Source organism: Camelus ferus, chromosome 14, assembly GCF_009834535.1.
Source record: "Camelus ferus isolate YT-003-E chromosome 14, BCGSAC_Cfer_1.0, whole genome shotgun sequence".
NCBI lineage: Eukaryota > Metazoa > Chordata > Mammalia > Artiodactyla > Camelidae > Camelus > Camelus ferus.
Window position 1 is genome coordinate 36,745,952 of NC_045709.1, and position 22,877 is coordinate 36,768,828.

Below are 22,877 nucleotides of genomic sequence, written 5' to 3' on the forward strand. Positions count from 1 at the left end.
CAGCGGACACCTTGACTTTAGCATGGTGAGACTCCAAGTGGGGAGCCCAGCCTGGACTTATTATTTACAGAGCTATGACCTACAAACTGTCTTGTTTTAGGCCACTATGTTTGTGATGATTTGTCACATTGCAATAGAGAAATTATACACTTGCCCAGTGCCTGGTTCATAATGAAATATTGGCTGGTTAGTTATTGAGTGGATGGTTTGAATTAATGAATGAGGTTATGGAAGGAAGGAAGGAAGGAAGGAAGGAAGGAAGGAAGGAAGGAAGGAGGGAGGGAAGGAAGGAAGGAAGGAAGGAAGGAAGGAAGGAAGGAAGGAAGGAAAAGAAGGAAAAAAGGAAGGTAGGAGGGATAAAGAAATATACTAATTAGAAAAAGGGTTTGTATTGTGGTCCATTCAAGGACAAATGAATTTTCAGAGAATGAATAAAGAATTTGTTACAGTGATTGATGGGCCTTTCTGAGCTGAACAAGTGTGGCAGACATATTATGTCTGTTTAGGTTAGTTTTTTTTTCTACACATGTTTCCTGAGTTCCATCCCATTCCTCATCCCTAATCTATCCCTGACCATTTTGTCATCCCTCCCCTGACCTGACCACAACTTGTCTGGTGAGAAAGGAAAACACAGCCCTGACAACTGTCCGCTAGTAGCTGGCTTTGTTGCTACCAGCCAGGCCACAGTGTTTACCTGTTTTATATAAACAGCTTTCCGTAATATCAGCATCAGGTGAGGACTCCATGATTATGAACAAAACAAAAACGAGAACACTCTGTAAACAAGCCTGAACAGAGATCAAAACAAAGACACCATGCAACCACAACATGATCAAACCTCTCCTTCTCCCAGAAGATATGAATAACAGTGTCTTTTCCAATGACAGTGCTTTCTCTGCCCCAGTCCTCCTGCCCTCTGAGTAACAACTATTGAGTTATTCATTCACCTAATCGTTCTGCTTTCTGAAATACTCCAACCCAGACCTCTGCTTTTTTGAAGTCTCCCCCAAATCACTTAACACATGCCCAAGTCTCATAATAAACTCCTCCTGACTCCCCCTTCTCAGGATAATTCCAGCTTCCCCATGATGTGCGGTCTCCTTAGCTACCCCAAGCAATAAACTTATCTCTGTTTTATTCCAGGGGTGTTCCTGGCGGTCTCTAGCTGGCGGGCCTCCGTAGAGATGAGGATATCTCTGTTAGAACTTCTTAGGTGCAAGTCAATGAACATTTAATGATTTCTTGTTGGGGCATGTCAAAGCCAGAACAGCTGAACCAAAAAGTTTGCATCAAATAGTCAAGAATCCCCATCACTAAAGCTGAGGGCAATTGAGACTTATCTGTAGATACAAGCTGTCAGGGGTTTCGTTTCCCCTGTTTGACAGTAACCAGTGGCAGGAGATGAATATCATAATGGTGCCTCAACATCAAATTAGAATTGCAGGTAATCTGCCCAAATTCTGAGCCTTCTGCATTCCTGAGCCCCCAAAACTCTCTACCCACTAAAGCTCCAGAACACAATCATCCTTGACTCTGCTTTGATACCCATTCCCAGATGCTAAGAGTGGCAGGAATTCCCTGAGTAAACTTCAGAGTACGTAAAGGACAGAAATGCAGCTGCTGTTATTTTTAGTTAAGGAGAAGCTTAGATTGTAACTATGGGCTTTGCTAAGAAGGAAGACTTCTGACAGAGTCAAATAGACAATAATGTGATGAGCAGAACAGTAGCTAGGTGACCTACTACCTACTCAGATCTGATGGACAATTAAAGCTCTGTTCCAAGTAAGCATGTAAGGAAAAAGCTGGTAGGGATGGGGGATAGTAAATTTTGAGTTTTGATTGCTCTAAACCAGAGTTTCTCAACCTTGGAGGAACAGTATAGAATCATACTGGGAGTTCTTAAAAAAAATCTTAATATTCAGGCTGCATCTGGACCAACTAAGTCAGGATCTGGGCATCAGAATTTTTTCTCAACATTTCTATTTGGTTGTTTTACTAATCTCTCCAACTCAAATGTCTATAAACAAATTCATGATCTTTCCCTTATATATGCCCTAAGTCAGTGGCATAACCATCTTAAGCCAGAAACCTGCGAGTCATCTCTGCCAATTCTTCTTCCTCACCTTCATATTTGATCCATTATCAAGTCCTATAGATTTTACCTTCTAAATACTTCTCAGAACATTTTTCTTTCCATTAGCATAATAAGCTAAGGCATAGTTATTCACTGCTTTCTTTGGCCCACAATTTATCCTAACTGCTCTGTTTCTGCATCTTTCAATCTATTCTTCACCCTGAAATCATAATATTCTCTTCATATATCTGACTGTATCATTCCCCTGTGTACAATGCTTCAATGGCTTCTCACTGCTTTTAAGATAAGAGCCTAAATCCTTAACATGGCTCTCAAGGCCCATCTCATGCCCATCTCACCCCTCTCATTCTCTCCACTATAGTCACGCCAGTCTTTTTTTATTTTCTAGAATGTAGAAAATGGATATTGCATCTTGCCTCAGGACCTTTGCATATACTATTTCTCTCCTCAACCACAACACCCACCCCCCACAATTCAGTAAGTTAATTTCTATTATCCTTCAGATCTCAGTTCAAATGTCAATTCTTCAGAGAAGTTCTTGATCCATTCCACCACCGTATCTAATCCTTCTTTTATGTAGCACCTCCTCTTCTTGCACTGTGTACCTTCATTCCATAGCATTTTAGTTGTTTTTAATTGTACATTTATTTCTGTGTCACTTGATTAATTTCCCTCTTTTTTACTAGACGTATGTCCCAAAGAGCAGTGGTGATGCTTTTACTCATCATCGTTACTCTGTTGGCCAGCACAGTGCCTGGCACGGAGTGGATACTGAATAAATATTTGCAGAATAAATGAATCTAGACTTTCTGAATATCCTTACCCTGCTCGTCTAGAGAGACAGCTTTTCCTGTCTTGATGTACACATAGTAGGAAGGCTGACATTCCTTTTTTGACAAGAGACTGCTCAATTCATTTTTGGATGAAGGACATTAAGAAAGTCTCTGCATTAAGGATGCCTGTTTGTTGTGCTCTAAAGTCTCCTAGTCTTTGTTGATAGCTCTTGTGTTGTAGGTGTGTTACCTGCCCTGTAAACTCCCCAGAATTCCTCACCCCTTCTTCTATGCCTTCTGTGGTACAAATGTCACTTGAGAATCAGACTAATTTATTACTGTGTCCCCAAGAACCTCTAGGGGGCACCAAAAATAATAGCTATTTCAGCATAGCCCTCTAGGAGTTTGCTCAGTGTTCTCTAAAATAGCAAAAAGGAAGCAAGCTTATATAGTACCATACGCTACAGGTTATATTATAAATACCCCTTTGCTGTGTTTGGAGATAAGGCGTGAGTCTACTCTCCCTGTTGGTTCAGGCTACACACCTCTCTGCCTCCTTGGGACTTGCCAGATTCTTTCTCTGCGCCATCCATTGCTGCAGAGGACAATGAATGAGCATCTCGTGTGGTGTGGGGTCAAGTTTAAAACGGCTCCTGCAAACAATAACTTTCTTGGCAAGATTTGTATTTTATCTTAGAAACCTCATCCAAATGCTTTGTTTTATTCCATAAAATAATCCAGTATGCTTTCATTTTCAAATGTTTTGCCCATAGCACTTTGACTAAAAATGCTATGTCTATCTTGTAGTCTTGTATAACCTTTGACACAAGCTGTTATATACACACCAGTTTTGCAACAGGGCTGTGAAGTCACAGTATATATTTACTTTTAAACATTAATTCTATCCTATACACAGAAGTGTATATAACAGACAGGTACAATTTAAAAAATCCACTCCCCAACTTAAGAAATAAAACATCATTTGTATCTTTGAAGACTCCTTTTATTCCCTCCTAAATTTACCTTCCCTTCTGCCTCTTCAAAGTATAAAGATCAGTTCTTCAACTTTGCATTAACATTCCCTATTTTCCTTATGTTTTAACACTATACACGTATCTCTCCACAACATATTGTTTTGTTTTCTCTGCTTTTTATCTTTACGGAAGGGGGCTCACCCTGCCCATTTTCTTCTCTGATTTGCTTTTCCACTAATCAATGTGTTTTTGAAACTCATCTGTGTTGATATATATAGCTGTGTGCTTTCATTTTCTGTGGGATCTCATTATTTCTTCCAAGCAGTGTCTCAAGTCAGAACTCCTCTTCTTACTTGCCAGAGGGCACAGGGACAATATAAAACTGAGAAATGGGCACAGCCATACGTTTCCATTCTTTTCACGAGGGAAATATAAAAACCACCTCTAATTATCACCTCGAGTTACTTACGTTTTCTGACTCTGGAATGGTCTGCATTTTGCAATTCTTCTTTTAATTTAAGACAAAGATAGATAACAGCATGCACCCCCTTCCATTCTCATAAAAAAAAATCTTCAGAATGACAGTTTTGCTGTCTTTCACTTCCACACAATTTTAGTTTGTAAATACATTTCCCAAATGGATGAGCACCTATCATAACTCAGTTATTGGAATACAAATAGTACCCTCTACAGGATTTCTTGATTGTCTTTTCATCTTGTCTGTTTTAGAGCTATATTGACTGTTGCAATTTGTTATTGTCAATGCTACCTTTCAATGTTGTACCATGGGAAGGAAATTTTACCCACAAAAAAGCTTTTAAAAAGAAATAATAACCCATAAATGACAAAAGAAGATGCAGGCAAAAAACTATAGTTGGTGAACCAAGCGCAGTATTGTTCCATCGATGTTTACCAAGCACCTATTAAGGACACTGATCCAGGATTTAGGTGGGACACAGGGACGCACAGAACAGAATTCCTTCATAGGAGCAACTCACATGCTCAGTAGACAGACACACCCATGTGGCCGTAATACGAGGCGGTGGGTGATGAGGGGCTTGAAAGAGCTGCGGACAAAGAATAAGAAGTAAAGATAATTTCCAGCCAGGGAGTCAGAGAAAGCTTCAAGGGAAAGATGGTATTTAAACTTTGTAAGTTTAGTAGGATTTTGACGGCCGAGTGGAACGGAAGTGATGGAGGCTCTTAAGGCTGAGAGGCCAGGCACAAAAGTGCAGAGGTTAAGAAGGGGCACAACATTCAGGAAGCACTGAGTAGTCTCATTTGACTCTAGTAGATAATTTAGAGGACAGTGAAGGAAGGGATTCTTGGTTTTAAATAATTTTTCCGTACTATTTCTTCCATGGGCCAGAGCGGGTCGGCTCTGCTTTTACCTAACACCCAGACATAAGAGATCTACAAACACACACAGAGAGAGAGAGAGAGAGAGAGAGGCAAAATTCATTAGTTTGGCTGGAAATGTAGACACAGAGATTACATCATGCACCCATTGCAATAAATATTTATGATACGTTTCCTTTCCCCTAGAAGTCCCATCTGCCATTAAGCTCCACACTTCTATAGACCTCTCCACCTGAACCTACCTTTCTCTGTCCTCTCCCTCCCTCCTGCTGGCCGTCACAACTGCAGCCTTCAACCACTTAGCTAGGAGTGGAAGATTTTTCCCTCTGAAGGGCTCCTTCCCTGTTCGTCATGAACAGTCATCTGGCTTTCATTTTTCCAGCTTTTCTTCCCATCCAGCAGCAAAGAAGGCCTAGTAGCTTCAGAAAAAAAGAAGAGGAGGGATGTAAGGAGAGAAAAAGTAGGTGGAGGTGGAGAAGGAAAAGAAAAGGAAGGAAGGAAAGAGAGGAAAGAAAGGTAAGTAATTTCTTCCCTAGAAAGATGGTTGAGCAAGGATATGAAAACTTTAACACTTTGAATTTTCTCTGAACAGTCACAAAGCTTGGTTTAATTTCCAGCACTGAGACAATTTAGATGAATCATAGGTCATCAGGGTCCTCCAGGTATCCAAGGGCATTCACTGATATTATAACTTCGGCACTGGTATCAAGTTTTCATTTTGTAAAATCCTCCGCTAATTCTCTCTGCCATCATTCTGGTTTGTTTATCCTTTATTCCTACCACTGCATTTGCAGCAGGCTTTGCTGCCCATGACTTTCTATCACATACATTGCTTCTTGTTGATTTTTCCCATGGGTGGTGTAGTCAGGCAGACCATGTTTTGAATATTCATGGCTCAACCTGTGCAATGAAAACATAGAGCAAGTAAAACAGCTGTCAAGAACTCCACAAAATTCTGTTTCTTGGATTAAGACCATAGGATGCACCTGCAGATAAATGTTATTACATCTTTTTTTCCGTTGCGTACACCTATTAAGCAAAGAGATATTGTGCTCATTGATTCCTACAAACTCTGTTAATAACCGACAGCATCAGGTGCACGCAAGTCGAAAGTAGTTAAGCACAACCTGCTACTGCCAAGAACAGTCCCCTGGAGCCTCTCCTACCTAATCGTTTACTCTTACAAATACACCAGACAAGAAAGTCAGTTGCAGAACTAATGTAAAACCCAGGGGGGTCAGAAAGTAATAGGAAACTCAACTACTTAAGCTTCCTGGATCTCTGGAGAAAATCACTTCTAAACAATTACAGTATATTTTGTTAGCATCATCTCCTCCAAGCCAAGAAACAGAATAGTTTTGATTAATGAGCAAAAGAGAAAGCAGACACAGTGAAGTTAAAATAGCAAAGTTTGCGTTGTATTTGTGGATTAAATTACGTAGATCATGGTCTGTTCCTTTTTCTAAGATCAGCTTACTAGAGATTTTCCAAATTCAGAGAGTGCTTTATGTAATACCAAATTTTTGACAGCTTCAACGGGAGCCTGATCATTATTGGTTATCATCGTTTCAAAATATGTATTATCCAGCTGCTGTGCTGAAAAAGGCATTCACTGGCGTAAGTTGACTTATTTAAGAATATCAAAGACACCTAGGAAACCTGGGAAACACCAATTAGCAGATTGTTATCACTTTTATGACTTGGAGGGTGGTGTTTGTACACACACGTATCCCTGTACTATCCTAAGAAAAGGAGTCTTAGCTGTTGCAGGATCTGAAGGAAACAATATTTATGGAAATTGTTAAACAAAAATCACTTTATCCCTGAATAAATATTCTCTTAATATGAGACGCTCTGTGAGGTACTAGAAAAAGCACCTGGCTTGGAGTCAGACAGAACCAAGCTCTATCACTGACTAAGTGATCTTGACTGAGTGAATAAACACTTTCGCTTCCTGAAACATGGAGATAGCTCTCCCTGCACCACAGCAGGATTGGAAGGATTAGAAGAGTCGACCTTTGAATAGTGTCTGTTCCCCTCTTTCCCTCTCTTGCCTATCCTTGACCGGTTACCATGTTCCAAACATGTGCATTTTCTTGGTGAAGAGCGGAAAACTTGTCTCCAGAGTGGGAGTAATCTCTGTGTTGTTAGAAGATGCTCAGAGAAACACAGGAGCTGTTAGTGCAAGAATGTATTTGCCAGCTTGTTTGTTGGTTTGTTTGATTATGGGGGCAAAGGAGAGAGGTTACAGGTTGGTGTGGTTTTTATTCTGCCAAAAGAAAACCAGAAGATACTTTATCTTCCCTTCTCCTCATCAGGAATCAATCTTAGGTCTAATATTCAATTATATTTAATCACCCAGAGAATAGGACAGACAGTGGGGGACAACACAGAGGGTTTCCACCTTTGTTTTGAACCCTCTATTTAAGGAGCGGACTGGCACCAGGGATATATAAGAAATACATATCGGCTAGAAAAGTTAAATTCTCCTTTCACATTTCAGGTAAACTGACTGCATATTTCAGGTAAACATTATGGAACTGAATTCTGTGAGTTCTTTCAGGCAAAGTATTAAAAAGTAAGTACTTGATCACTATCTCCTTATGTCTTTTATAATTTAATTTCCCCCAATATTTCCAAAGTATTAAATGCAGTAAGACCCTCTCCATTTTTTTAGCCATTCTGTAAATATCATAAAAATTAGATTATCCTAAATTTTTGTCCCATTACCTAGTAGGACATTTCAGCAAAACATTCATGCTAAATTAATAAAACCTCTCTAGGGACAAGTCCTTCACTGGTTTCATTGGTCCAACAGATCACATTCAGTGGAGGGTATGAGGCCGTTGACATAGATCTTGTTCCAACTTCAGCCTTAAAATGTTCACACATCAAATCCTCAGTACACCCTTTTGCATTTCAAATAATTAATTTTTCTTTATTTTTTTGTTGCCTTACTCACAATAACCTAAGTGCTTTTATTTACTTTTTTTATATTGCAGTAAAATGCACATAACATAAAATTGATGTGACCTTGAGCGAGTCACTTAACCTCTCCCATTTCTCAGATTTTCTCATTTGGATTCCAAACTCGGCCACTTATGCCCTCAATTATTACATGGAGAGATGGGCTAAGCAGGAATTCAGCTGACCTTGCAGGCCTTATGGACCTAGTCTGTAAGTTACAAAAGCCCTCAAAGACTTGCCTTTGGTGGAGATTTTATCTAAGTATCTGGAGACAACAGGTTATGGCTTAATTATTCTTCCATCATTACAAAGCACAGGCCAGCATCACTTCACCCATGGTACAGAGGGAATTCTCGCTGCCCATTCCCCTGCCCCATCACCACAATCAATTCCACGTGTCCTCTGTTGTGTACTCCCTGCTCCTGGTTCCAACTGATACTCATATTTTGGTTGCAAGGAGCACAGAGTCCATTCACTTTATATTTGATGGAATCCAGAAGCCAGACAACCAGTCTTCATGAGAGGATAGGACGGACACGTGGTCGAGGTGACTCAGAGACAGATCAGTGACCAAGGGCTTCCAGAACAAAGTACCACAAAGTGAGTGGTTTAAAGCAACGGAAATGTATCATCTCCTGGTTCTGGAGGCTGGAAGTCAGAAATCAAGGTGTCTGAAACCTGCAAGGGAGAATCCTTCCCTGCCTCTTCCCAGCTCCCGGCCGTTCGCTGGCCATTCCTGGTGTCCGCTGGCTTACAGCTGCAGCACTTCGAGCTCTGCCTCCATCATCACAGGCCGTTCTTCCCTTCCTAAGAGGACACTGGTCATATTAGCTTAGGGCCCGCTCTAACCATCCCATCTTAACTTGATTACATCTGCAAAGACCTTTTTTCCAAATAAGGTCACAATCAGAGGTACCAGGTGTTAGGACTTCAACATTTGTTTTGAGGGGGACACGATTCAACCTGTAACAGAGTCTGACCTAGAAGGTTGCATAGGACCAGCTCTAGCAACTGGCTTACCTCACTGCCACCTCAGGGAACAAGGCTTTATGAATCCTTGTTACATAGTCCCCTATTGACATGTTTCAGCTTCTTTCTCCTCATCTTTTTAATTATTTTATCCTATCTACCAACTGCTCAGCTCTCTCTGAATCTCACATTCCAAATCAATGAGAGAATATGATTATTCTATGATTTACCTGCTCTCTCTTGTGCAAAACCCTCAATTCTGATCACCTTTCAGGCCCTTGACAAGTCCATCTGTTGCGGAAAGCTGGGTAGGGTGTCTACCTACCCTTTACCTCAGCTGTGCTCGAAGGAACAGGATCGTGAGATGTCATCATAGCCACTTACACTTGTGCAATCATCTTGGGCTACTTTGCTTGGCAGGGAACCCTGTGCAGGGGATGATTGCCTGTCTAGGACAGAAACAAAGCCTTTAAATATAGAATAGAATTATTAAACATAGAAATCTATGCCTAATACTTAAAGAATGTAAGTTATGAAATTTAAAGAATTCACCACATAGACCATAAATCCACCTTGCCATAGAGATGGATTGTGATATAAATTTAACATACAATGCAGTGATTCATAACTATCTGTATGTTAATGCTGCCTAGGGAATCATAATTTTTAATTACCTGAATTTTACACATTTAAATTTGCATATATATTGTTATATTATTTCAGCTTTAAAGACTATATATGCATTATATGTATAGGTGAAACATTATAATGTGTATGTGTATAATTACAATTGAACTCAAGGGATCCCCATAATGATTCAGTAACAGAGAGGAAAAAAAATCAAAGCCAAAAGCAATAAATCCATTTTAATTACATGTTTAATAGCTTGTGGCTGCAGTTTTTTTATACTTACTCATTCATGTGTACCTTTTATATTTGGCATTGATTTTAAAGTTGTTTCTTGGATGTTTTATAATTATGACCCCATGTAAATCAACTCAGTTGAAAATTTTACATATTCACATTAATGGAGAAAGATATAAGATGTTCATTTTCCATATTCACATTAATGGGAAAAGATATAAGATGTTCATCTGCATTATTGAGAAGTAATTTTTACATGTTCACCATAGTTATGCTCAGTATAAGCAATTGCATGGACTCAATGATTAAATGGCTGTAACTTAAATGCTATGTTTAAAATCATGAAAATGATAAGTTTTTATATAGACTCAATGTTTTTGAGATGAAAGTATTTAATTCATAAGGGAACTCTTTAGTCTACCAATTTGAAATGCTGTAATCAGAGTGTGACTTACTGTGTTTCTCAAAGCATGAATCAGATATCCTGATTGCCTGATAATGTTTTGGTCTTAGTTATCAGTATGTTTTTTGGTTTTGTTTTACTGCATTTGAAATATATGAGGATTTGATTTTAATAGGGGTATGAGTTTCAATCCTCATTTGGTTAAAGCCGAATATAATACTAGAACTTGGGCAATACATCTTTCCTGTACTCACTGGAAATTCAGCACCCAGAAATTGCAGTGTTGCATTGAATAGCAGCAAATGGAGAAAAATGTTATTGCTTGTTTTTGCTTGAGTCTGGTGTAGTCTGCATTTATACATGGCATGAGAGAGCCATCTACAGAAAGTTAAGAAAAGAACTGTCTCCTACAATAAGACCAGAAAGGCTGAGGATGTCTGTTAAGAGACATTACTTTGTGGTGATATGTTAAACATCCTGCTGTCACACAGTGGACACAGAATTAGAGCCTGAAAGAGGCTCAGATGATATTAGGTGACTTTTGGAGGGACTTAAAACCACCATAGTAATACAGGCCAACATTCTTACTCGTCTAAATCCAGAAATATCTGATGTCAGGCCAGAGGGAGCAGGCAGGCACCAAGAGTCGGGGTGTGGAGGGGCGTAAACTCAGGGAGCAAATCAGAGATTTGACACAGGAAGCCCTGAGGTTGCATGAAAAGGATTGTGTAAGACTCCAGCTTATCTTTGAGGCAGTCTCCCTCCCAAGATAGGAAAGCCTAACATTCTGTGGTAGTGCCACTTTGGGTGGAAATGTGAGTACAACTTTCTCAGAATTCTGGTAGTGTCTCTCTTCTGTTGCCTGGGGTCAGCAGCTCTCTCCTGGTTCCCTGGTGCTTTCAGTGGAGTCTTGGAGAAGTGGCTCTGTGACTACATTTACTTCATCAGTTATTTTTATCATTGGCTGTTAATCTTTTACCCCAACTAGACTGAATTCCTTGAAGGGAAGGGGTTTGTGTTTGTTTTTTGTTTGGTTTGGTTGTTAGCTTGTTTGTTTATATATTTGCTTGGTTGGTTGGTTGGTCATTGAATCCCCATGGGTTTGCTCAGGGCTTATAGTCAGGGTTCAGTAAGTGTTGAATGAATGAATCCTTGCAGCACGGGTATGGAGATGGCCCTGTATCATGCCTAAATCCAGAGTGATCCAGGACCTAGACTTGACTGACGGCAGGAAGACAGCAGTGCCAGATAAACTAAAAGCCAAACACAAACAATGCTTGGGATGCAAATACATCTTCAAGTCCCCTAGTTCTGCTTCCAACCAGATTCCTGTCCCTCTCCCCCTTCTTTTTTTTTTTTTTTACTGAAGCACCATCAGTTGCAATGTGTCAATTTCTGCCTCTGCCCTTTCTATGTAGAAACTCCAGAGGGGCAGAAATCATCAAAATGATGCCCTTTATTATAAATGAGCGTGGACACTTGCTGAGGGTTATGTTCTTGAGGCAGCAATGTTATTTTGCCTATTCTACAGACTCATTCATTTGAAAAGTATTATTTGGTGTAGATTATGCATTTTTCAACATTATTCACCTGGTTTTGATCCTCGTGTTATGGTTATATAAGAGGTTAATATTTCAGGATGCTGGGTGAAGGGTAAATAGAACTCTATTATCTTTGCAACTTTTTTGTAAGTCTGAAATTTTTCCAAAATTAGAAGTTTTTTTTTAAAGTATTATTTGAGCACTCTCTGTTGTCCAGGTGTCTAAACCCTGAAGACACAGTAGTGAAAAGAACAAAGTCCTTGTTCATGGAATTTAGAAACAGAAACAGAGTACTTACTCCAGAGCCCGTATACGTCGTCATTAAGCTATGGTGTACTCATAATACCATATAAGAAAAATTAAGTATGCCTGTGCTGGAAAATTAAATTATGCAAATAGAATTCAAGAAATAACTGAAATGGATAGAGATTATGGTTCATTTATAAATATTATGAGACAAAAATGGCACAAGATGATTTGTTAGGCTCAAATATCATTTTAAGCTCTCTCCTAGCTTATAATATTTTTACATCTTTATTTTGAAAATTTTCAATCACACAAAAAACTTGAAAGAATAGTGCATGGAACGCCTATAAACCCTCAATTTAGTTTCAACAATTTTGCCAAATATATACACCTTTTTGTTGAATCATTTGAAAATGTGCCACTGACATTTTAAACTTCAAGTACCCCCAAAGAATACATCTATTCTCCTAAATACCCACAGTTTCCTTGTCACAGCTAAGAAGATTAACAATTGTACAATATAACTAAATATCCAGTTTATATTCAAATTTCCTCCCAGTTTTCCCCCAAAACATCCTTAATAACGATCTGGTTTTTTAACAGGGGCTCAGTCAAGGCTCACACATTGTGTTTTGTCCTTACCTCTCTTGACTCTTTTAATGTAGGACAGCCCCACCATTTTTTTCCCATAAAGCACTATTAACCTTCAAAAGTCCAGGCCAGTTTTATTGCAGAATGCCCTGCATCCTGAACTTGATTGTTTCTTATAATGTTGTTTAACTTGTTCCTCTCTTCCCCGTAGTTCCTGTAAAGTGGAAATTGGGTTTGGAAATTTGAATAGATTCAGGTTTAATGTTTTGGCCAAAAACACCTCCAGAGTGATGGTGTATACATCCGATTTCACCTCCTCAGAAGGCATGACTCACTCTAGGAGATGCTAAACTTGATTGCTCGGTTCAGGCTGTGTCCCCAGACCAGTCCGTTGTAAAGACACACTTTTCCCTTTGTAACTAGTAAGTAAACTCCGGGGTGGTACTTTGGCACTGTTCAAATATCACATTCTCCAGAATCATTTGACCCAATGGTTTTAGCTTCTGTTCATGAGTCGTGTCTGAATCAAGGATTATTGGAGGTAATTTTTTTTTTTGATGTTATCATTCCCTCTACATGAAATAGCTTTCCTTCTCCCAACCACCTCCACTCCTATTTCTTCTCTCCCTCTCTCTTTCTCGGGTATCACTATGGATCTGAGGATGTTTTTCACTCAATCTACTATAATTAATTACTGTCATCTTTTATCTCAGATTATCATAAATTTGGCTAATGGGAGCCTCTCCAAGCTTTCTTGCCTGTTTGAAATCCAACTCACCCTGTACTCTAATTTCATACTATTTTATCTGTGACAGATTCTCTACTGGGAATATTAAGTGCCTTCTTCCTCTATTCTCTTATTGTGTGTTGCTTATATCTCCTTTATCGTAATTAATATTTTTCATGATAATTATTTACAGGTTTTTCTCTCCACTAATGTATAAAGACCCTGAGAGAAGAGGCATATTTATACTTGGTGACCCCAGTACTCGGCATAGTCTTGGTGAGTATGTATTCTGACTGGTGGAATGAATCAGTGGTTTCTCTTGTCCAGTTTATTATTCCTCTTCAAGTTTGTTCTTTTTTTTTCTTTTCTTTCCTTTTCATTTTCTTTACTTCAGTTTTACTGAGGTATAATTGGCATATAAAACTATAAGGTATTTAACTGTACATTATGATTGTTATACGTACACATTGTCAAGGAATTCCTCCCATCTGCTTAATTAACACATTGATCACCGCACGTTATTTATCTCTCTTTTGTTTTTATTTTTTGGTGAGAACATTTAAGCTCTACTCTCTTAGCAAATTGCAATTATACAGTACAGTGTTAAGCTATAGTCATCATGTCATACAGTAGATCCTCAGACCTTATTCATCTTATAGCTGAAAGTTGGTACCTTTTTACCAACTTCTCCCTGTTTTCCCCACCCCCATATCCCCTGGCAACTACTTTTCTACTCTCTGTTTCTATGAGTTTGACTTTCTTTTTCTTTTTTCTTTTATTTCTTAAGAATCCACATATAAGTGATGCTATGCAGTATTTGTTTTTCTCTCTCTGGCTTATTTCACTTAGCCTAATGCTCTCAAGGTCCACCCATGTTTCTATGTTGTTACAAATGGCAGGATTTCCTTCTTTCTCATGACTGAGTTTTATTTATTTATATATATATAAAACCTTACATATACATATGGGACTTGTCTAAAACATCCAGTGATGTTCTTACAGAGCTTTTTCAGATTTTTCTACTTAGTCCAAGCACTTCAAACTCAAGCACTACACTACTTTCTTATTAATGCCTCCCTGGTTCCCAGGTGAATCACCAGGATCAGAAAATGAAGGTGATGTCAATGTCCTCTTCCTAGTTTTCAGTGACATAGCAAAAAAAAAAAAAAAAATTCCTGATAACAGGGCTTTTCACTCTGGAGTATAGAAGAATCCTCAGTTCCAACCAATTACTGACCCAACTAAAGGCAATTTTTTTTGTGCAACAATTGATAGTAACCAGTTTTAAAGAATAAATTAACATCCCTTTCTTACAGAATTGAATTGCCTCACAGTTACAATTTAGGTGCATAATTTCTGATGAACACCAGCTGAAATGGCTTCTAAGACTGGCACGATGCCGTTGTTATCAGTGACACAATGCTGGTCTCTTCTTTTACCTCCACAAAACCACAGATGATGTTTCTCTTCCAGCAATTAATCATGGGCTAGTTGGCTATCACTATCAGGGCTTTTCAAACTGAGTCAACAAAAAATAATAGCTAATAGCAGTCTGTGGAACACTCTATACTTTCCAGGGTGGTCTAAAATATCTTATTTTAGTCTTCTTCTTCTTCAAAATATCCATATTTTGAGCCCAGACCCATCATATATCCAATTACTCATAGCCTATCTCTGTTCAGATTCCTCACAAGTTCCTCAGGCTCAATGTGTCCAAAACTCATGAGCTCTCCTGGCTCAGTGATTGTCAACTTGTCCAAGCCAGAGTCCTGAGGATCATCACTCACCTGGTTATTTCTTTAATGTGTCCTTCCCCCACACATGGAATCAATAAAGACATTGCATTCTAACTTCCTAATATCTTGAATACTACCTATCTCCTCGCCACATTGCACCTCACAGTATGTCAGTATCTCCATATTCTCAGTTTGTCCAGTAGCGAACTCATTTATTTTCCCCCTAAAACAGGCTCCGTCTTCTTGGTGAATGGAACCACCTCCATCCCCAGTTATCAAAGCTAGAAAACTGTTTGTCAGTCTGGACCCTTCCTACTCCATACAAACCAGACACACTTGTGCTTCTTCTTTTCCAGGTCTACTCTGCTGCCTGTTAACTCTTTATCCTGCTCTGCCTGAACTATTTCAATCATCTTTCTCCCAGTCTTTGGGGCTCAAGTTGTTCTTCCTGCTGCTGCAGGATAACCTTTCTAAAACATACATTTGATAACCCACTCTCAAAACTGGCCTAAAATTATGTTCAAACACAAATACAACTTCCACAAATGACAAATGCTGGAGAGGCTGTGGAGAAAAGGGAACCCTCCTACACTGCTGGTGGGAATGCAGTTTGGTGCAGCCACTATGGAAAACAGTATGAAGATTCCTCAAAAGACTAGGAATAGACTTACCATATGACCCAGGAATCCCGCTCCTGGGCATATATCCAGAAGGAACCCTACTTCAGGATGACACCTGCACCCCAATGTTCATAGCAGCACTATTTACAATAGCCAAGGCATGGAAACAACCTAAATGTCCATCAACAGATGACTGGATGAAGAAGTCATGGTATATTTATACAATGGAATACCATTCAGTCATAAAAACTGACAACATAACGCCATTTGCAGCAACATGGATGCTCCTGGAGAATGTCATTTTAAGTGAAATAAGCCAGAAAGAGAAAGAAAAATACCATATGAGATCACTCATAGGCAGAAACTTAAAAAAAAAAAGACAAATGAACTTATATATAAAACAGAAACAGACTCATAGACATAGAACACAAACTTGTGGTTGCCAAGGGGGTGGGAGGTGGGAAGGGACAGACTGGGATTTCAAAATGTAGAATAGATAAACAAGATTATACTGTACAGCACAGGGAAACATATACAAGATCTTGTGGTAGCTCACAGTGAAAAAAAATGTGACAATGAATATATGTACGTTCAGGTATAAGTGAAAAATTGTGCTCTACACTGGAATTTGACACACATTGTAAAATGACTATAACTCAATAAAAAAATGTAAAAAAAAAAAAAAACCCCAAATACAACTAACGTACTGTGTAAGAATTCAGGTTAGTGATTATCTTTGGAGAGAAAACTATGGGTAACGACTGTCAGGAGGCAGGAGGAATACTGCCAGTATGTACTATATTTTGATCCTGGTGGAAGTTACAGGAGTGAGATAGATGTATGAAAATTCATTGAGCTGGATGGGTATGATGGAGCACCTTTCTGTATATGTTTTCCTTCAATTAAAAAGTACAAAAAGTAATGAATTAGCTAGTTACCTTCCTATTAGGATTGAGCAATAGTTTCAGGATTTTTTTCATAAACACCTTCATCACAGTGAGTTTTGGTTTTAATCACACTCAAAATCAAAAGTGTTCTGCTCTCAATAGTTTAGCATCAATGACCAGTCACATACTCATTTATTACAAACGGCTGGGATCCGCTGATTTGTTTCACGTCCTTGTGATAACGCACCACCTCGCTGTGAAACATCCTCTCTTCGAATGGGCAGCCGTGCATCCACTCTACGCGGTAATTTCTACCCGCTCCCTTGTGTCCCCATGCTGTTTAATGCCAATGTGCGGCAGTTTTTCTGAGACAGAGAGACATTTTGGTGTCGCTAGCATCAATATGCTGACGCAGGAACATCGATATGCTGATACAGGCTCAGCTCTATGCCAGCTGGTATTACTATTCTACTCTTCCAGCCTGGCTGAACTTGAGATAAAAATGAAAGCCAAATGCTTAAATATAAATCCAGACAAAATAGCAGAGAAACTGGGAGGCCAAGAGATACCCCCTGACTCAATGACAGAAATTATTCTGACATTTTGAATTATAGGAACTTGGAACATTAATTTTAGGTATAGATATGACTTATTATTCTCAGCAGGATTTAATAAAAATCCACACTAATGTACCCACCGGTTAGGGAAATGTATGAATAGAAAACTGTTCTAGAGGAACACAAGTCATAACAATAAGAAACTTAAAGATAATCTCATAAAGCACCTGTTAATGATAAAGTGATATAACGCATTATAATATGGTGTAATTATGACACAATAAATGTATAAAAGGCTAATATAATTATACATTTGCATTTTTAGTGCCTTCCATGTACTAGGCATGAATGAGACATTTTATAGGTATTATTTTATTTAACATACTTTTATACCTACTTCTTGTGATGCATTCCAAGGAAGTAAAAAACAGTGAGTTCTCCTAAATCAGTGCCATTGCTCTTGAGTTTTTATCCTCTCTTTGTTGTTTTTTTTTGAGTATCCATAAAGTGCTCATAGTGGCAGTCATTATATATATATATATCTAAATATATATATAACATATAGTCACATATGTTAATATATTAACAGAATGCACTAAAATACCTAAGTCTTGAATCCAGCCCCCTAGTAGGCAACTGTCAAGAAGTTTTGCCTGCTTCTCCCCACCCAGTCATGATGTACCCTCTGATCCATATTTACCTATTGTCTAGTCCCCTCTGAGCTATTTCTGAGAATTACATTCGTATGCATTCCACCTATCTTTAGAAGTTCCAGCCCCATGTATTCTGGATGTCAAATTATTCAAAAACAAACAAACAAACAAACAAAAAACTCTGGGGCAAAAGACCAAAGTGCTATTCTACTGAGAGCTCACACAGTCGGGGAAGAGAAAGCAAGATGCTGAGCTGAAGGTGTTGATGTGACGCTCTCACATCATCCCTGGACTACAGGCGAAAGAGTGTAGAAGCCAAGGATGGGTAAAGCAGGGACCTTGTAAAGCAGAGTAACCTGTATCCTCTCAGGTCATGTCCAGGTCCCTTTTCTTCCAGTGTAGCTGTCAGTAGGAGCAGTGAATGACCTTTGAACAGACCAGACAGCTTTCCCAGATAGCACTCTGGCAACTCTAGCTTACGTTTGGAAATGCATTCACACTAAATTAAAAGTGAATGATATCAGATTAACAGTGGAAGGAAAATGAAAAGAAGAGATAGGAAAAAAAGGCACTGGAACCCAAAGTAGAATGGAGGCAAAATGAAAATAAATAAAAAGGTTTATCAGGTTTTACATTGTAAAACCTCCTCTCACTTTCTCTCCGTCTCTCTGCCCTCTCAGTATCTCCATCTGACACAATATACACAAAAAATAAATTCTCTATTTGATGTGCTACTTGAAATGCCTCTATGTTTCTTTATATTCCAGAATCCTCCTTTCTAATTCTAGAGCTGAATTATGCATTCAGATCAGATGGGGAGAGTGAATGTCTCTGATCTTCCATTAGCTGGGCAAGAATAATCAAATTTTGGCTTTTGAAATGAAACAAATTGTTGTTTGATTATATTAAGATCAGTTGCTGGGTCAGGAGGTTTTTTAAGCCAAAATAACACAAATGACGTAAGTTTTCTTGGCTCATGATGCTTGATAGAACTAATTTTAGACAAAGTGACTTTTTAGCACTTGCAGCTGCAAATATAACAGATTCAAGATAATAATCAACACTAAATTTTGATATTTTTGTTACTTTTGAATTATGGTATTTTTAAAATAAAGGCGTATCCTGACTTACTGCCATTTGACTTTCGAGTGATTCTGCAACCAATTAAACCCACATTACGGTAGTTACGTTAGGCTGGAAGATATTTACTTACGGTAGACAGTGCATTGGTCCTTTTCCTACTGCTGCCTTACAAGCTGTCCTTTGGCTTCTAGAATCTAACTCTCCCTGTTTTCCAGGCTAATTCCGTTCCTCAGAATGAAACACTGAAAATAGAAGGGATACATGATACAGCAAACGGAGCCAGTTGTCTACACAATACACATGACTTTCTGATTTTTAGTAACAGAATCCCAATTTTGTTGGATGAAATAGGGAAAATGTGCCGAGCATTCCCAGACCAAGGGGCAGCCAGGTGGCAGAGAACTAGTTAATGAGAGGTCAGAGGAAGTCATTTGCTAGGCCTTCTGCGAACGTTTATTAAATTTAGCCAGTTCAGTTGGCATCCAGATTTTGCCTTTTGTCCTTTCTCTTTCCTCTTCCTCCTGCCAAGAAAATATAAATGATGCCAGGAGCATAGGAGTCATCGATGATGAGGTTAAAATCCACACAAATAAAGAGGGCAGAACAAAAAGTCACAAAAGATTGGGCACCTTTGAATTGTCAGATAGCTCCAGATTGCATATTTCCAGTTTCATGAGAAAAAAAAATACTACCTCTTACTAGCTCAAGCTACTCTTTTGGGGGTGTTGATAACTGTCAGCCTAATTCAATCTCTTAGGTGATACACTGAGAGATAATCTGAGTAGAGCATTGACAAAGGGACAAAAACAAAGGAGAGCGTTTTGTGCACACACAATTATGGAATTTACTTACTTGAGTAGCTCTAAAGTTAACATCAAAACTTGTTTCAAAAATATTTTGACCAATTTATGAAATGCCAGTCCAAACCTCAATGAGATATCACCTCATCCCCATTAGGATGCCCACCATATATATTAAACAAACAAACAAACAAACAGAAAAACCAGAAACCCTACGCACTGTTGGTGGGAATGTAAAATGGTGCAGCCACTATGGAAAACACTATGTCAGTTCCTAAAAAAATTTTAAATAGAATGTCCATATGATCCAATAATTCCACTTCTGGATATATATACACACATATATATATACATACAATATTGAAAGCAGAGTGTCCAATAGACATTCATATTCATAGCAGCACTAGTCACAATAGCCAGAAGGGGAAAGCCACTCAAGCATTCAACAGATGAAAGGATAAACAAATGTATATAAATCCAATGTCATATTATTCAGCCTTAAAAAGGTAGGAAACTTTGACACATACTACAACATGGATGAATCTTGAGAACATTATGCTAAATGAAGTAAGCCAGCCATAAAAAGACAATTATGCACGATTCTTATGTGTGGTGTCTAGAGTAGCCAAATTCATACAGACAGAAAGTAGAATGGTACTTGCCAGGGCCTGGGATGGGGGAGAAATGATGAACTGTGGTTTAATAGGTACAGAGCTTCAGTTCTGCACGATGAAAAAGTTCTGGAGATGGGCTGCCCAACAATGTGAATGAATAGTCTTACTACTGAACTGTACACTTAAAAATGGTTGAGGTGCTAAATTGTATGTATGTGTATTTTACCACAATTTAAAAAGTACTCTTACCAGCTGTAGCATTTGATAAAGTACATAACCACTGGAGTGGGACTTTCTAGGATATTTGTTTCAATAGGTAAACTCTAGAATGTGTGTTTAAAAAATTAACTTCATTGTTTAGAGTTATTTTGTATGTTCATTTCATTGAAAGCATCTGAAAAATAATTGACAAAAAGAAAACTGAAATATTCTAGAGAAGTTACCATTCTATTCCATCCCTCACCTAATATTCAGGATATGTTAGTTGAGCACTTACTATGAGCTAAACCCCATGCCAGGAACTGAAGATAGGTGGTGGCTAAAACATTATCTCTCTATCTTGGTATAATAGAAAAGGTAAGGGCCTTGCTGCCAGACCAGATGGAAAAGAATGAAAGTGAATTCTAGCTAAAAGACATAACACCCACATCCATGGCATACACAAAAGGGCCTGGTAAGTTAAGGAAAGGGGAACTAATTTTAAGAATAAGTAACATGGTCATGAGATTGAGGACAAAGATGTATGGGTATGATGGGTTCAGAGTACCAAATTTTTTTTAATGTTTGTCTTTTTTAAACACAAAGAAAATAATGTATCTATGGAAAGATTCGCTAAAATTTTAGATATTCCAGGAGGGGGGATTTCTTTATTTTATTTCACTTTTAAATTTTATTTTATTTTTTATTTTTTGTGGGGGAGATAATTAGATTTATTTATTTATTTATTTATTTAAACAGGGGTACTGGGGATTGAACCCAGGACCTCTTGCATGGTAAGCACTCCAGGAGAGGGGATTTGTAAACTGCATTGCAGAATTTAGAACACCAGCAGAGGGTCTTCCAGGAAATTAAGGAACCATAACCAGTATTCAATGAAACATTTAAAATCTAAAATGTTTCAAGCAGTATATATATATATAAGGAATTTCACCTTAATCCTGTAGGCGATGGAGGAGTGTCAGGGGTTTTTATGCAAGTTGTTGACATAATTGGTTTTGTGACTTCTATTTCTCTTTGTAAAAATTATGAACCATATCACCAATGAGCAAATCCATGTACCTACCACTTTTCTTAAGACTTAGACTATTACCAGTATATTTTTTCCCCCAATATCTTTAGAGCTTTCTGTGGGTCCATCTTTGATCACCTTTTTTTTTCTCACCCAGAGATCATAAATATACTGAGTTTTGTGTTAATTGTTCCCTTACTTTCATTACAGAATGCATGTATCTCTTAAGTTTATATTGTTTGGTACTGTCTCTTTTTGAACCCTGTGTAATAGATTCTTGGTATATGTATTTTTTCACGACTTGCTTTTTCACTGACCTGTTTTTGAGATTTTGTTTATCTATATAGCTGTGACTCTTTCTTGTCACTGCTGTTAGTATTCCATTGAATGAATAAACCACAGTTTATTTTGTCAGTCTACTTCAATGGGCTTTTGAGCTGTGTCCAGTTTTTTGTTGTTGTTACAAACAACAATTCTATGAGCTTTCTTGCACAGGTTTTCTGAAATGTTTTCTTTAAAGCAAAGGCTGGCATACTATGGCCCATGGGCCAAATATATATGGCCTGTGAGTTAGGAATGATTTTTACATTTTTTAACTTTAAAAAAGGCAAAAGAAGAGTATTTCATGATATGTGAAAATAGGAAATCTGGTGTTCGTAAGTAAAGTTCTTGGGAGCATATCCACATCCATTTGTTTACATATTGTCTATGGCTGCATTCAGGCTACAATGGCAGAGCTGACCTCTGAGTCATCTATGCCCTCCTCAAAGTGTAGTCACACCACCTATTCCGTGAGGCTTTTCCTGAGCCAGCCTCCTTCTTTCATTTCTGCCACAGTTATTGTAATGTGCCAAACCTTCAGACCTTGTCACATAAAACTTATTACTTTTATTTTTTATGTACTGTACTACCTTCCCAACCAAATGACAGTGTCACTGAGGGTTTGAGACCATGTTTCATGACATAAATGTAAAGTAGCTATTCTACAATGCTTATTTGTGTCCTTGATAATCATGACAGTATTTTTTAGATGCTTCCCCAGGGATTGAAAGAATTTGTGCAGTTTCTCAAAGTGCTATATTTCAATTCAGGGAATAGTGAGAAAATTTGCTAAAACTGTTAGTTCATTTGTTTATTGGTTCAACAAGATGTCTTAAAAATGTGTCTTCTTCTTCTGAACTTTCATAGAA

General features: G+C 38.3%; 1 protein-coding gene across 1 annotated transcript in view; it reads left to right on the forward strand.

The window, feature by feature from the left end:
* Positions 1-22,877, forward strand: part of LOC116668659 (collagen alpha-2(I) chain-like) — a 38,155-nt gene that overhangs the window by 11,018 nt on the left and 4,260 nt on the right. The window contains exon 3 of the mRNA XM_032496762.1: positions 13,703-13,785. The gene's annotated coding sequence lies outside the window, so the exon portion shown is untranslated. The remainder of the gene's footprint in view (positions 1-13,702; positions 13,786-22,877) is intronic.